Here is a 12,974-nt window from a genome sequence, read left to right as displayed (position 1 = left end):
ACCTATGTTTAAATCATCATGATAACAGTGTCATCGATAATTATATCCAAACATCAATATAATAATTTGCTACCTGTATGCAATGTTTAAGAATGAATGAATACCTATATATTATTTTATTGACAGTGCCATATACCGGATAATTATCAAACTAGTGAGCAGATAAAAATAAATATTATAATACGATCATGTCATTCGATAAAGATTTTATGTTTATACCCTTGAGAAAGATGCTGTTCAATTTACCTACTAATAGGTAAACGAATAATGATTATATACAAAATCAAAGGGTTTACAACATTTAATTAAAGATTTTTTTTTTTAAATATATTTTTTTAAAACTTATAAAAGTTATAAAACACCTAAACTCGTCCACACTATCAGAATCAGAATGGATTTGATTGGACACAGTCATTATAGATCCATCAGTATAAGTTGTCCGCTGAGTGATGGTGCCACAATATATTATGATACCTAAAATTTGACATAATATCATTCAATACTTTTTATACTGAGTTGATCATAGTTCTAAATTCGAACACCGGACTATTTATGATAGTATTGGTATCTATAATAATATATACCTTCTCAATTGGCAGATCAGTTCCGCACGTTCGGAGAACAAACCACCGATGCTTCCGAATTCTAGTTATCCGGGCACACAAGTTAATACTACCAAAAATGGCAGGATTTCCATTTATACCGCGAAAGTCAGAGATAAATTTATTATAACTAGCTAAAATACCGTGGTAAAATACCCACGGTGGCCGCGCGGCTTAAGCGTTGGACTATAACGCCGTGGGTCCCAGGTTCGAATCCTGGGTCTGGCAAGTACACATATTGTTTTTCAATTTGTGTGTGTTAGGGTATGGACCTAATAGGTTGAGCAAGTGGCTGACATCCATTTCTCGTAAAAAACAAAAAAATCTGTCAATACAAACCTCTACTCTGTGGAAGCCCATATGATCCTATTAGGATCGGACATGGTCGAAAGAAAAGAAAAGAAAATATGGATATCATCTAAATTTAAACTACAGTATATACCTAAGCATAGTACTAAAAAAACAGCCACGGATAGTATTTATACAACCTCAAATAAAGTCTCAAAATTTCTTCTGAACACTCCCCAGCATAAGACCGTACTTCAACCGATGCGAGGTCCAGACAATAGTCCCATTCTCAAAACTGTTACGAACTGGTGAAGTGTATAGCTCATTTTATACCGTAATACCCGAAACGATACGGTAGGTAAGTATAGATGTGTTAACAAGAGTTGAGGCGAAGCAATACTCACACAGACGCATTGTTTACAAATAGTCCAGTCAAATTAGACCGAAAAATACGTTATGGTTGCAAAAGGTCGGGTAGAAGATTTTTTTTTCTATTTGTATATATGGTAATAAGTGACAAGAAAATGAGTTTTGCCAATTCGGATGACTTCGGCACAACTTTTGGCGGGCAAAAACCGCAAAATTTTGGGTGTTTCTTTGGTTTTCGGTTATATCTCAAAAACGGTTGGTCGTAGCAAAAATATTGCTATATACAAAATTAAAGCTTATTAGATTTTCTAAAATGTTTATATAATACTATTTTTCTATCTTTGACCGTTTATGAGATACTTGCTGTTAAAAACAGTATATCGTCGCTCTAGGATTATATTGTCCAAAGCGACAATATATGAAATGTTCAGGAGACAAAAAACAAAGTTTATTACCTTATATTTCAATATTATTATTTTATTTTTACATTTAAAAGATAGGTTGGGTAGGTAATGGTGGGTTTATCACATTCATGGAATTTGGGCCACATGTAATGGAGTGACTAGTTAGATAAAGTCTATTGATTTCGCTGGGTTTTTCAGTTAATCTGCTATTGATATTAAATATTTTGTTATTGTTATTTGAAATTATCCTATAAATTACCTTTTATTGGTTAAAGAATATCTTTCTGATTCAAAATATTATGGCAAGTAATATTAAAATTATTAAGAATTTAAATTATTAGGGTACCTACTTATATAATAATAAAAGATTAGTTACCTATTCAAAAAAATATTTGGGGTTTATTAATTAGTTAATTAGTTTGGGTTTACAAACTAGACTTTATTGTAAATGGGCGCAATGTTCCAGATGGTGCGTGGGGGTGAGGGGAGGGTTAGTGGGAGTGGTAGAAAGAGCCACATTCTAATTTCTACTTTCACCAGTATTGAGACTCACAGCACCAACATTAACAATCAGTTTATTGTGGTTGACGTAGGACATCTCCTACATAAAGTAGTTTGGCCCCGAAATTCATGCCTTGATGACATTGCGAAGATGTATTCGGATTATTTGACAAAACATTATAAGTTACAAATTGAAATTGTATTTGATGGATATCCATCCAATGCTGCATCCAGTGGGACAAAGTTTGTAGAAAGATTACGCCGTATAAATTTAAAACCATGCCCTAAAATTATGTTTCAAGGAAACACTGTCAATCAGGTGGACCAGGAACTTTTTTTGAGCAACGGAAGTAATAAAAATCGCTTGATAACACTACTTAAAACACATTTCTCACGGGTTGGCATAAAAGTGAACCAGGCAGAAGAGGATGCCGATGTTTTAATTGTAACTACTGCCATTTCAAAAGCAAATGAATTTAAAAGCGTAGTAATAATAGGTGAAGATATTGACCTTCTTGTACTGATGTCGGCAAGAGGACAATTCTTGGACAACTTATTCTTTTGAAAACCTGGAAAGGGAAGTAAACCAGATGTGTTGTTCTCGACAAAATCGTTTAAATATGACGCACGTACCATTCTTTTCACACACGCGTTCAGTGGGTGTGATAACATCCTCTCTATTTGGACATGGAAAGATTAAATTGTGTGGTATTTTGAAGAAGAATATTCAGTTGAAGGAAGTGGTCACAGTATTCAACAATCCAGAGCCAGCACTGATGAAATAGCTGTAGTAGGAGAACAGGTGCTTATGAGGTTGTATAGTGATGCCTGTAGACCTGAGGAAACACTGGACACTGCGTTATAGGCTATTCATGAAATCGGCAAACAGATTGAATTTAATCTATCAAGACTACCACCAACTCGAGACGCAACGCGACACCATTCGCTGAGATCCTACTACCAAATACAAACTTGGCTTGGCAATGTTAAAAAACCAGAAGATTGAGGGTGGCAGCGAACCAGCAGTGGCCTAATACCCGTGGAGATCATTAAAGTTCCAGCGCCTGAAAAAACACTGAAAGTACTTTCTTGTGCATGCAAGAAGGGGTGCAGTAAAGCATGTACCTGTCGAAAATCAGGGATGAACTCAATTTGCAAGAACTGCAGTGGAGTAAATTGTGAAAATGTAGCAGATCTGGATTGGAGGAAGAGGACGCTGAAGAAGGTGACTTTTATACTCAAGCAGAACTTCCCAGTAATGAACAGGTAATGGATGATATGAAATCAATCTCTATATATATAAAAATCTCGTGTCACGATGTTTGTGGTCGAACTCCTCCGAAATGGCTCGACCGATTTTTATGATTTTTTTATGTATATTTGTTAGGTATGAGAATAGGTCAACAAGTATATTTCATACCGCTAGAAGATTAGGGTATTTCTATCCAGAAAAATTTTCTTTTATTTTTTTGACATTTTTTTTTTTGTATTTTTTTTATTATTTGGCATAAAAAAATACCTATAAGCCCAAATTTTTACCCTCCTACTCCCACCCTCCCATTTTTTAATTGCGATTTTATTATTTTTGTATGAACAAATTTAACCGTCGTTCGTATTTCAAACAGAACGAAATTATTTATGTTGTTGATTAACAGATGGCGCTACGTCTAAGAAGAATTTAAGAGAAGCATCGCGTCATTTTGACATTTCATTCGGCATATCACAACGCAGTGCGTGCAAAATTTTGTACGATTTATTTTAATTTATCTATTTTTATGTGCGTGTATTACAGTGCACAATGCCAGCAAGACGCAAGGGGGGCCATTTGGGCCGTCGAACGAATAAAGCAACAAACATGCAAAATAGTAGACCAGAAAAAACAGACGAACAAATCCAACAAGATAACAAAAACGTGCGTGTAAGCATGTCGCAATTGCGTGCATCCCAATCACAAGAGGAGAAGAGGTTGAAGAAATCAACAACGACAATTGGAACGGAGCCAAGCGCGCCGGTTCGTAGTTAACACACGCAGAGCAAATGGCCAACAACGCCAACAAGTACATAGAACATTTACATCCGCTTCGTTCCTTCGTCTCGCATTCGAGTACGAGCCAGATATTGAATATTCCGCTCATCTGAAAGTGCTGATTGGTGCTATGGACAAAGAATGTCTCCATTGTCATGCGCTCAAATTCAAACATGAGTCAGCCGGGATGTGTTGCGCATCAGGAAAAGTGCAACTAGCAGAAATAGAGATACCACCAGAACCATTGAACGGCTTGCTCATCGGCACGGTCCCAGATTCAAACCTGTTCCTGAAGTCCATTCGCACATTCAATTCATGCTTCCAAATGACTTCGTTCGGAGCAACAGAAATAGTTCACAATACTGCGGCAAATGGTCAACAATTCCATTCTACGTTCAAAATCAAAGGCCAAGTATACCACAAAGTAGGATAATTGCTGCCAATGTCAAACAAACCACATACATTTTTACAAATCTACTTCATGGGCGGTGAGGACATCAATCATGTGGATGCACGTTGCGGCTACAATAGCCTCAATTCGCCTAATGCCAGGCGCATCGTCGGCGAACTGGACGCCCTGTTGAATGAGCACAATGAATTATTGAAATTCTTCAAAGCACACATGCACGAATTGCAAAGTGACAATCACGCTATTGTCATCAATCTTGATGAAACACCAGCTGGAGAGCACGTGCGTCGATTCAATGCGCCTGTTGTTGACGACATTGCTGGAATCATGGTTGGCGACCGCACATCGACGCGAGAAATCGTGATTCGAAGAAGAAACAATAATCTGGAATTCATCGCTGACACACACCGTTCATACGACGCTCTCCAATATCCGCTAATTTTCTGGAAGGGACAAGACGGATATTGCATAAACATTAAACAACGAGATCCTGTCACAGGTAATTCATTCATTATGGACATCATTACTCATTTTGAATTGAGAAAATGAATGGTTGATGTTTTTTTTGTTGTTGGTGGTCATCGTCTACAGCGCTCTATTCCTCTTTCTGTCATATATCCCATCCCCACACACTTACGACACATTCGTTATTTTTTATTTAACAACCAAAATATTCACTAGAAATAATTTATATGGCAGAACAACGTTTGCCGGGTCAGCTAGTATATATATATATATATAATAGCTCTCCATTCTTTTCAAATTAATGGAATATATATATATATATATATAGTTTTGTAGGATAATGATCCTGACGTGGGAGCTGCATTGCAAGACTTTGACGATGTACAACCTGTTATGGGTTGGAATTATTAAAAGATATTATTATTGTATTTAATGTAATCCTTTTATTTCCGCTTTATAACACAAAATCACATAACATATTTTTACTGGTATACTAATGTAAGGTTGAATATTACTAGGTACACACTGTGTGTTTCTTGTGAGAAGTCCGGCTCAAGAGTGTTTTATATACTGGAATACTACAAAAAAGGAACAATAAAGATAATGCAACGAACTTAAGAAATGAACAAGATTTAACATGTAAAAATAATAATGAACTCATTTCAGCCGGTCGAATCCACTGGCTAACTCACTAACAGTTACAGAATTTGAATGGCACATAACATCTCCCTTCAAAAGAATAAACTTATGGTACACAATTTTTACCATGAGTTTGGTTAAAAGAAATTATAATCATATAAGTACATTGGTTTTCGAAATTTAACAATAGATTGTGATGTGTGACAAATAGATTTAGAACAACTGAAGTCATATTACATATTATATATATATATATATTTTTAGATTTAGAAAAACAATAAAATTCTTAATATTAGTACATAATATAATAATGTAAATAATAACATAAACATTTGAATGAGATTATTGTGAAGGATCTAAATTAGCTTGCTTAATTCTATTTGTGTGAACCTTAACTAACTTATTCTGAACCTTAATTGTAACATTTAACGGACTGTTAACCTTGACAATTTCGTAAGGTCCTCGGAAATTGAGAGATAATTTTTGTGATTTATTTATTTTAGAGGCGTTATTGGTTAAATATATTTTATCACCGATTTTAACTGTTCTTGAAGTCTGTTTAAGGTTCTGTCGAGAGATTTTATTTTTCTGACAAGATTCACATTGTTTAATGTAATCTTTGATGTTTTTTTTTCATATTCGTCCATTTGTATTTTAGACGTACGCGATTTAAGGTTCTGTGATATCCGGAATGTTCGTTTATGGGAGACTCATGATATTCTTTAAGTATTTGTGGAATTTCATTGTGATAAGGGTTAATTATCGTACTTATTTCTGAAGCTATTTCCTTGGACATTGATTTATCATTAGAATTGCATTGTGCAATAGATTGTTTTTGACTTGGAAGGGATTCGTCGGTTACATTCAAGTTGACATTGAAATTTTCATTTTGTTTCTCGATGAAGTCATTGTATGAATATGAAGGATTACACGCTGAAGAATTATTTATGAGAACATTACTTTGATTGTCAATTTGAAACAAGGCGTTAGTATTTGAGTTTGTAAAATCAACGAAACGTTCGTGTTTATTCAATGGTTCGAGAGTTATTTTATTTGATAAGATATTGACTGACTTTATACTGCTGTTGACGATTGTAGCATATACTTTATTTCCTGGAAGTACCTTTGCAAGAGTACGTGATAAGTATACGTCTGGAAGTATTTGGATATTTGGTATTACACCTTCGTTAATTTCAGGATTTTGAACAACTAATTCTATAAGGGTTTTAGATCTAGGCTTTAAAGTATAGATAGGATTGATTTTAGTGAATATAGGAATAATTTCATCATATATATGTAATGTATTTGTTTCGTAGTCAATCTTTGCATTATTATTGACGAAAAAGTCATGACCTAGTAATCCGTCGAAAAGAATATTAGTGACATGGTTTGAAATGACGTGGATAGTATGATGAAGTTGCATACATTTTAAAGGAAATGTTAAATTAACTGTTCCGATAGTTTTTACTGGATTCGGAGAGTTATCGATACCTTTGAGCATGACAAGTTCAGTTTCATTAACAAGTTCGTTTCCATCTAGGGAACTTATTTTTACTAATGAAATGTCGGCGCCCGTATCAATCAACAATTTTAGATTTTTTTTCTGTATATGGAAATTCAACATACGCTGTACTTGGTTCTAATGAAAATATTCTGCCTGAATGCTTTGCACGTACCGGGAGGAGACAGGTCTCCTGGAGTGGTGGGAGTTGATAATTTTGAGAATTTTGCGAGTTTTGAGAATTTTGTGAATTTTGCGAATTTTGCGGAAATTGATGGAAAGAAACATTTGGATTTGTTTGATTAGTTTGAAGCTGAGAAGGATTTGAATTATTTTTAAAATAATTATTGTACTGTCGTTTTCTGCACTCTTCGATTAAGTGTCCTGATTTTTTGCAATATCTGCACACTTTATTTACTGAAGTTTTGAACTGATTTATATTTTGATTATTGTAATTGAAATGATGTGACTGATCATGATAATTATTTTTAGAGTTTATGTGCATACCTTTGAAATCGTTTAAAATCTTATCCTCGTCTATAGCCACATTTGCTGCTTCTGTTAATGTTGTTGGTTTAGACAATCGAACTACCATAGACGTTTGAGGATGGATTCCTAGCATGAAGGTATTTAGAGCGCTATCCTCGATTTGTTTTATGCGACCAATTAACTCGTCGTCATCCTTATGTATAAGTCTAATTGCGTTGATGAGGTTATTTCTGCAATTCTCTACACGCTGAATAAATTTGATAATAGGTTCTTTATAATTCTGTTTGCAATTTCTGAGTTCTAATTCTAATTGAGATGTATGTTTATTTTCACCGTAAGTAGTGTTTAGGAAAGATTTGAAATTTTCATAAGATTCAAATTTATAATTTGAAATTGTATATTTGGCGTTACCTACTACGCAGTGAATCATGTATTTTAACAGGATGGGTTTTAATTCATTCGGATATATCTCAAAAGCCGTATCACAGTCATCAAGAAATGGGTAAAGATTTTTCTTTTCTCCATCGAAGGTTGAAATAAATTTAATCAGGGTATCTAAACTTAGTGACGACATAGTATTATTGTAGTGATTGATAATTTTCATATAAATGAAGAAAAATTAATTTACTGTTCTGTTGTGGAGAATAAATACCTACACTTTACACTGTCACTGGCACTTGACACTCGGAGGTTATGTTTTGAAGATTTTGAAGATTTGAAGACTTGGAGACTTGTAGATCTGATGGACGCTTGAAGAATATGAAGCTGTAGCTTGAAGCATTTGAAGCTGGAGCTTGAAGAATTGGAGTTGGAACTTGAAGAATTCGAGATTGGAGTTCGAAGAATTGAAGATTTGAGTTTTTAGAATTGGAGTTGGAGCTTGAAGAATTCGAGATTTGAGTTTGACGCATTCGAGATTGGAGTTTGAAGAATTCAAGTTTTGATTTTGAAGAATTGAAGATTATTCGTCGAATTTAGGAATTTGAAGATATTTGAAGACTCTTGGAGACAGGAGTTTGTTGGACTTCTCTTGTAGATTTGAAGATATAAAAGATTCTTGATTTAATGATTTTGAAGATTTAGGAGAATATACAACTTTATATTATTAATTAGATTTTTAATTTCCGTTCGTTTTTCACAACGATGTACTTAAAAAAAAACAATTAGTTTATACGAACCTAATATTATTATGTGTTTTATTTCTAGGATTCTTGCTATTTTTAAAGAATTTGAATTCACCGTTAATTTATTTCACGTTATTTAGCTTTATCCACACTTCTTGACACCAATTTTATGTTATGGGTTGGAATTATTAAAAGATATTATTATTGTATTTAATGTAATCCTTTTATTTCCGCTTTATAACACAAAATCACATAACATATTTTTACTGGTATACTAATGTAAGGTTGAATATTACTAGGTACACAATGTGTGTTTCTTGTGAGAAGTCCGGCTGAAGAGTGTTTTATATACTGGATAGTGTTGCCATATTTTTATATGCTGATTATAGTACAAAGGCGTAAAAATTATAGTATTTCTAAAAAATATATAGTACAGGAACATTTTTCGTCTTGAATCCTTTAAAATTATAGTATTTTGGTATATTTGGCGTAAAATTATAGTATTTTACATTTTTCGCAAAATTAAAATTATAGTATTGTACTATAATTATAGTATTGTACTATAATTATAGTACGGTTGGCATCACTGATACTGGAATACTACAAAAAAGGAACAATAAAGATGATGCAACGAACTTAAGAAATGAACAAGATTTAACATGTAAAAATAATAATGAACTCATTTCAGCCGGTCGAATCCACTGGCTGACTCACTAACAGTTACAGAATTTGAATGGCACATAACAAACCTTTGCCTACTCCACCTCACCAAAGCAGCAGAAACGGTTAAAAAATTAAGATGTTTGGTGAATATTATTATTCTGTACATATTAACATTTGTTTTGCAATCATTACTAAAATTATGAATATACTTTATTTGTAAGATCTTAAGTTTAGATTAGTATTTCTTCTGATTAATGTTTGATTTTTACTAAAACATGTGCTTTCAACAGCAAATATCTCATAAACGGTTATAGATAGAAAAAAACGTGTTATTTAAATATTTTTATGAAATTTAATAAGCTTTAATTCTGCGAAAAACAATATTTTCCTATGACCAACTGTTTTTGAGATATAAGCGAAAAACCAAAAAAACACCCAAAATTTTGCGATTTTTTGCCCGGCAAAAGTTGTGCCGTAGTCATCCGAATTGGCAAAATTCGTTTTCTTGTCACTCATTACCATATATACAAAAAAAAAATCTTCTACCCAACCTTTTGCAACCATAAAGTACAGATTGACTGGACTAAAAAGGATGTTACAATTTTTTAAATCGACATCAACGTATACAATCTGCACACAATCTTTCGTATCTGTGTTCGCACCAACTCTGGCTGAGAGACCTATACGCAAAAAATCCAACATCTGTAGCGCCTTGTTATAAATTAATATAAATGGTAACCGTAATTTAATAATATCATCTAAGTATTAATTATAACGAAATAACTAGCTACCTATACCTACCAAGATACCTACCTAACAAATATATCGTGGGTGACATCCCGGAGTTGGTCAAAAAATACAGTATACAAAGGGACAAATATATAATAATAATAAGTATTATTATTAAATAATACACAATATCTACCTATCGAATAGTGAAAAATAATTGTTGCTATAAACTGTGGAAACGTTACACATAGATTAATAATTATATATTGTTCGTAATTTAATTATATATTTATGTAAAAGATGCTATTTTATGTATTTGAATACTGTCGTTTAAATTTTATTGTATGAAGCCGAGAAATCACCGAAAGATTATAATTCTCATTAAAACTCATTCATTAAAAAAACTCTAAATTAAAATACACACAGCAAATAATTGAATCGTGCGTAACATATTTGAATTATTAAAAGGAGGAAAAGGTTTTTTTTATTTTTATAAACAGCGACAAGCATAGTAGGACTTATTATATAATATGTACCTTCAGTAATAAAAAAATATGTGAAGCGCATAGTCTATTATAATAACTGGGTAAGTAGATATACTCTTTTTAAAATTCCAATATCTACTTTATATATCAAATCGTAATCTACTCCTATACGCATTTTATTCATCTGTGCGACACCCAATTGTCTCGGTGCCTAGTCCACAGCATTCTCTATACCAGGGTTGGCGAACCTTTTTACGTATGCGTGCCAAAATTTCCCAAATATTATTGCTCGACTGTCGTGCCGAGCAGTTTTTGTTTCTTATTTGTTACAGCCATTTTTGTGGGTAGACATGATTTTTTTCGTTACTGTATTACTTATGTTTGGCTATTTACGCACACATTGACATCAGAATTGCTCCGATTAGATGAGGCATTGTCTCGCTACAGTGGTCTCATATATTGTAAATCGATCAAATCAGAGGTTCGCTGCGCGGCTTCCCCCGCGGCCTGGTGAGGTTAGTTTGATAATATAATACGTGACGCATAATGCCTAAAGACCGACCTATGCAATTATGTATTTACATTAAACGTAACGGTAACGCTTACTCTTGAAGAGTATTTGTCTGCTATTTTTTACAGAATGCGATCTGTCGTTTATTATTATTATAGGTATTTTTTTTCACTTAAAAATAAAATATTCGCGTGCCATAGGTTCGCCACCACTGCCCTAGGCGGTGTCGAATCGTCCTAACTCCCTAATGAATACTAGAAGCTTAATTTACTTGAGAGTGAAATAGCTCAGTTGCAATAATATAATATTATGTAAGAAAAAATATGTTTGCAGATTTTCATAACACGGTCGCCTATGCCCTATCTATATAGGTACAGAGGCTAATTATTGAGAATCTCTTTATGAATGAAATATTTATAAAATTATTTAATAACTCTTTCATTCACAGATAGGGCGGAACAAGATAACACAACGCAATTATTCCGCTCAGTTAAGAAATTATTTATGCAGTAGTCTTATCGTTTTTACAACTGAGATCACCTCGAATTTCTCTTGTGACGCCTTTCTTCAGCCGAACCGCATTTGAATTATTCATGAAGCTTTTTATGGCCGTGTTATTTGTAAACGAAATAAGTTAACGGACTCTGATAAAAGCTTCCTCCATACACAGGTTGGGAACTTTGGCACTTTTAAGGGCTTATGTCAGTGTTTCATAAAATTTTGGAAGCGCCGGACGCATTATTCCTCTCAGTGTATCCGCCTTAGACTATAGATACATCTAGACGCCACCCGTTGCATTGCTAAATGAAGCCGCGTGCCTTGCGTTTGGTTTGTGGGCGAGTGAACGCATTCGTCTACAAATGTTCGAGACCATAGACCATTTCGCTAGTGCTCGGCCAAAGTGCTCGCACTATACGCTCAGAATTAAAATATAATTTTCTATTTTTTTACGTTATATAGTATTTTTAAGCGGTCAACATGCAACCATTAGATAAAGATATCCATAATTTAAGTTATTTTAAAGAAACACTAGGTCACTGATATTAAAATATATAATAATATACAAATAAATTATCACGAACATCTATCAACTTACCTATGAAACGTAATACCATCTTCTTGCTTATCAGTACGGCTACTACAAGACAACACACAGAACCATCTTTTCTACTTAATTAACTAAAAATATTTACCACTGACTTTATGTTTAACACAAAAAATAGCAATTTTAGTAACACGAGCTCTCAGGTTATCGACGCTATGTGAAGCGTTTCGCCCCGATTTGCCGGCGATACTTTTGGAAACTAGCTCACACATATGTAGACCTTTTATCTTCCTCTAACGCGTGTCGCAGAGATTGTAAGGGTGCCGAATACTTTCTCACTCGCACTCATGCATCATTTTTGTTCAGGCCTTGGTATCCGCGATTTGGTCACTCAATACACATGATTCTGCGTGACATCGATTTAAGTACGACGACAGTAAATATGTAAAGGCTGTATAGTTAAACAACTTAAAAATTGGATTCGATATAGAAAGATCTTTCTTTTATAATTCAATAAATAAGCAAATAAAAAAAAAACAATATGTCGAAAGGGATTAATCTATCCATGCTCTCGATGATATCCTCAGCAATCTTCGCTCACCAAAAAAAATATTTATCTACAATTATTCTTCCCAAGGAAAATTCTTAATTAACCGTGTGTCATTTGTGCCGATTTCGTGTGTTGGTATGTCAACTTATTAGATTTAAAAAATTGTTAGATAAA

This window comes from Rhyacophila brunnea, unplaced genomic scaffold (assembly GCF_057557595.1).
Source record: "Rhyacophila brunnea isolate RB1 unplaced genomic scaffold, BYU_Rbru_1.0 scaffold_7, whole genome shotgun sequence".
Taxonomy (NCBI): domain Eukaryota; kingdom Metazoa; phylum Arthropoda; class Insecta; order Trichoptera; family Rhyacophilidae; genus Rhyacophila; species Rhyacophila brunnea.
Note: the sequence above shows the minus strand (reverse complement) of the source record.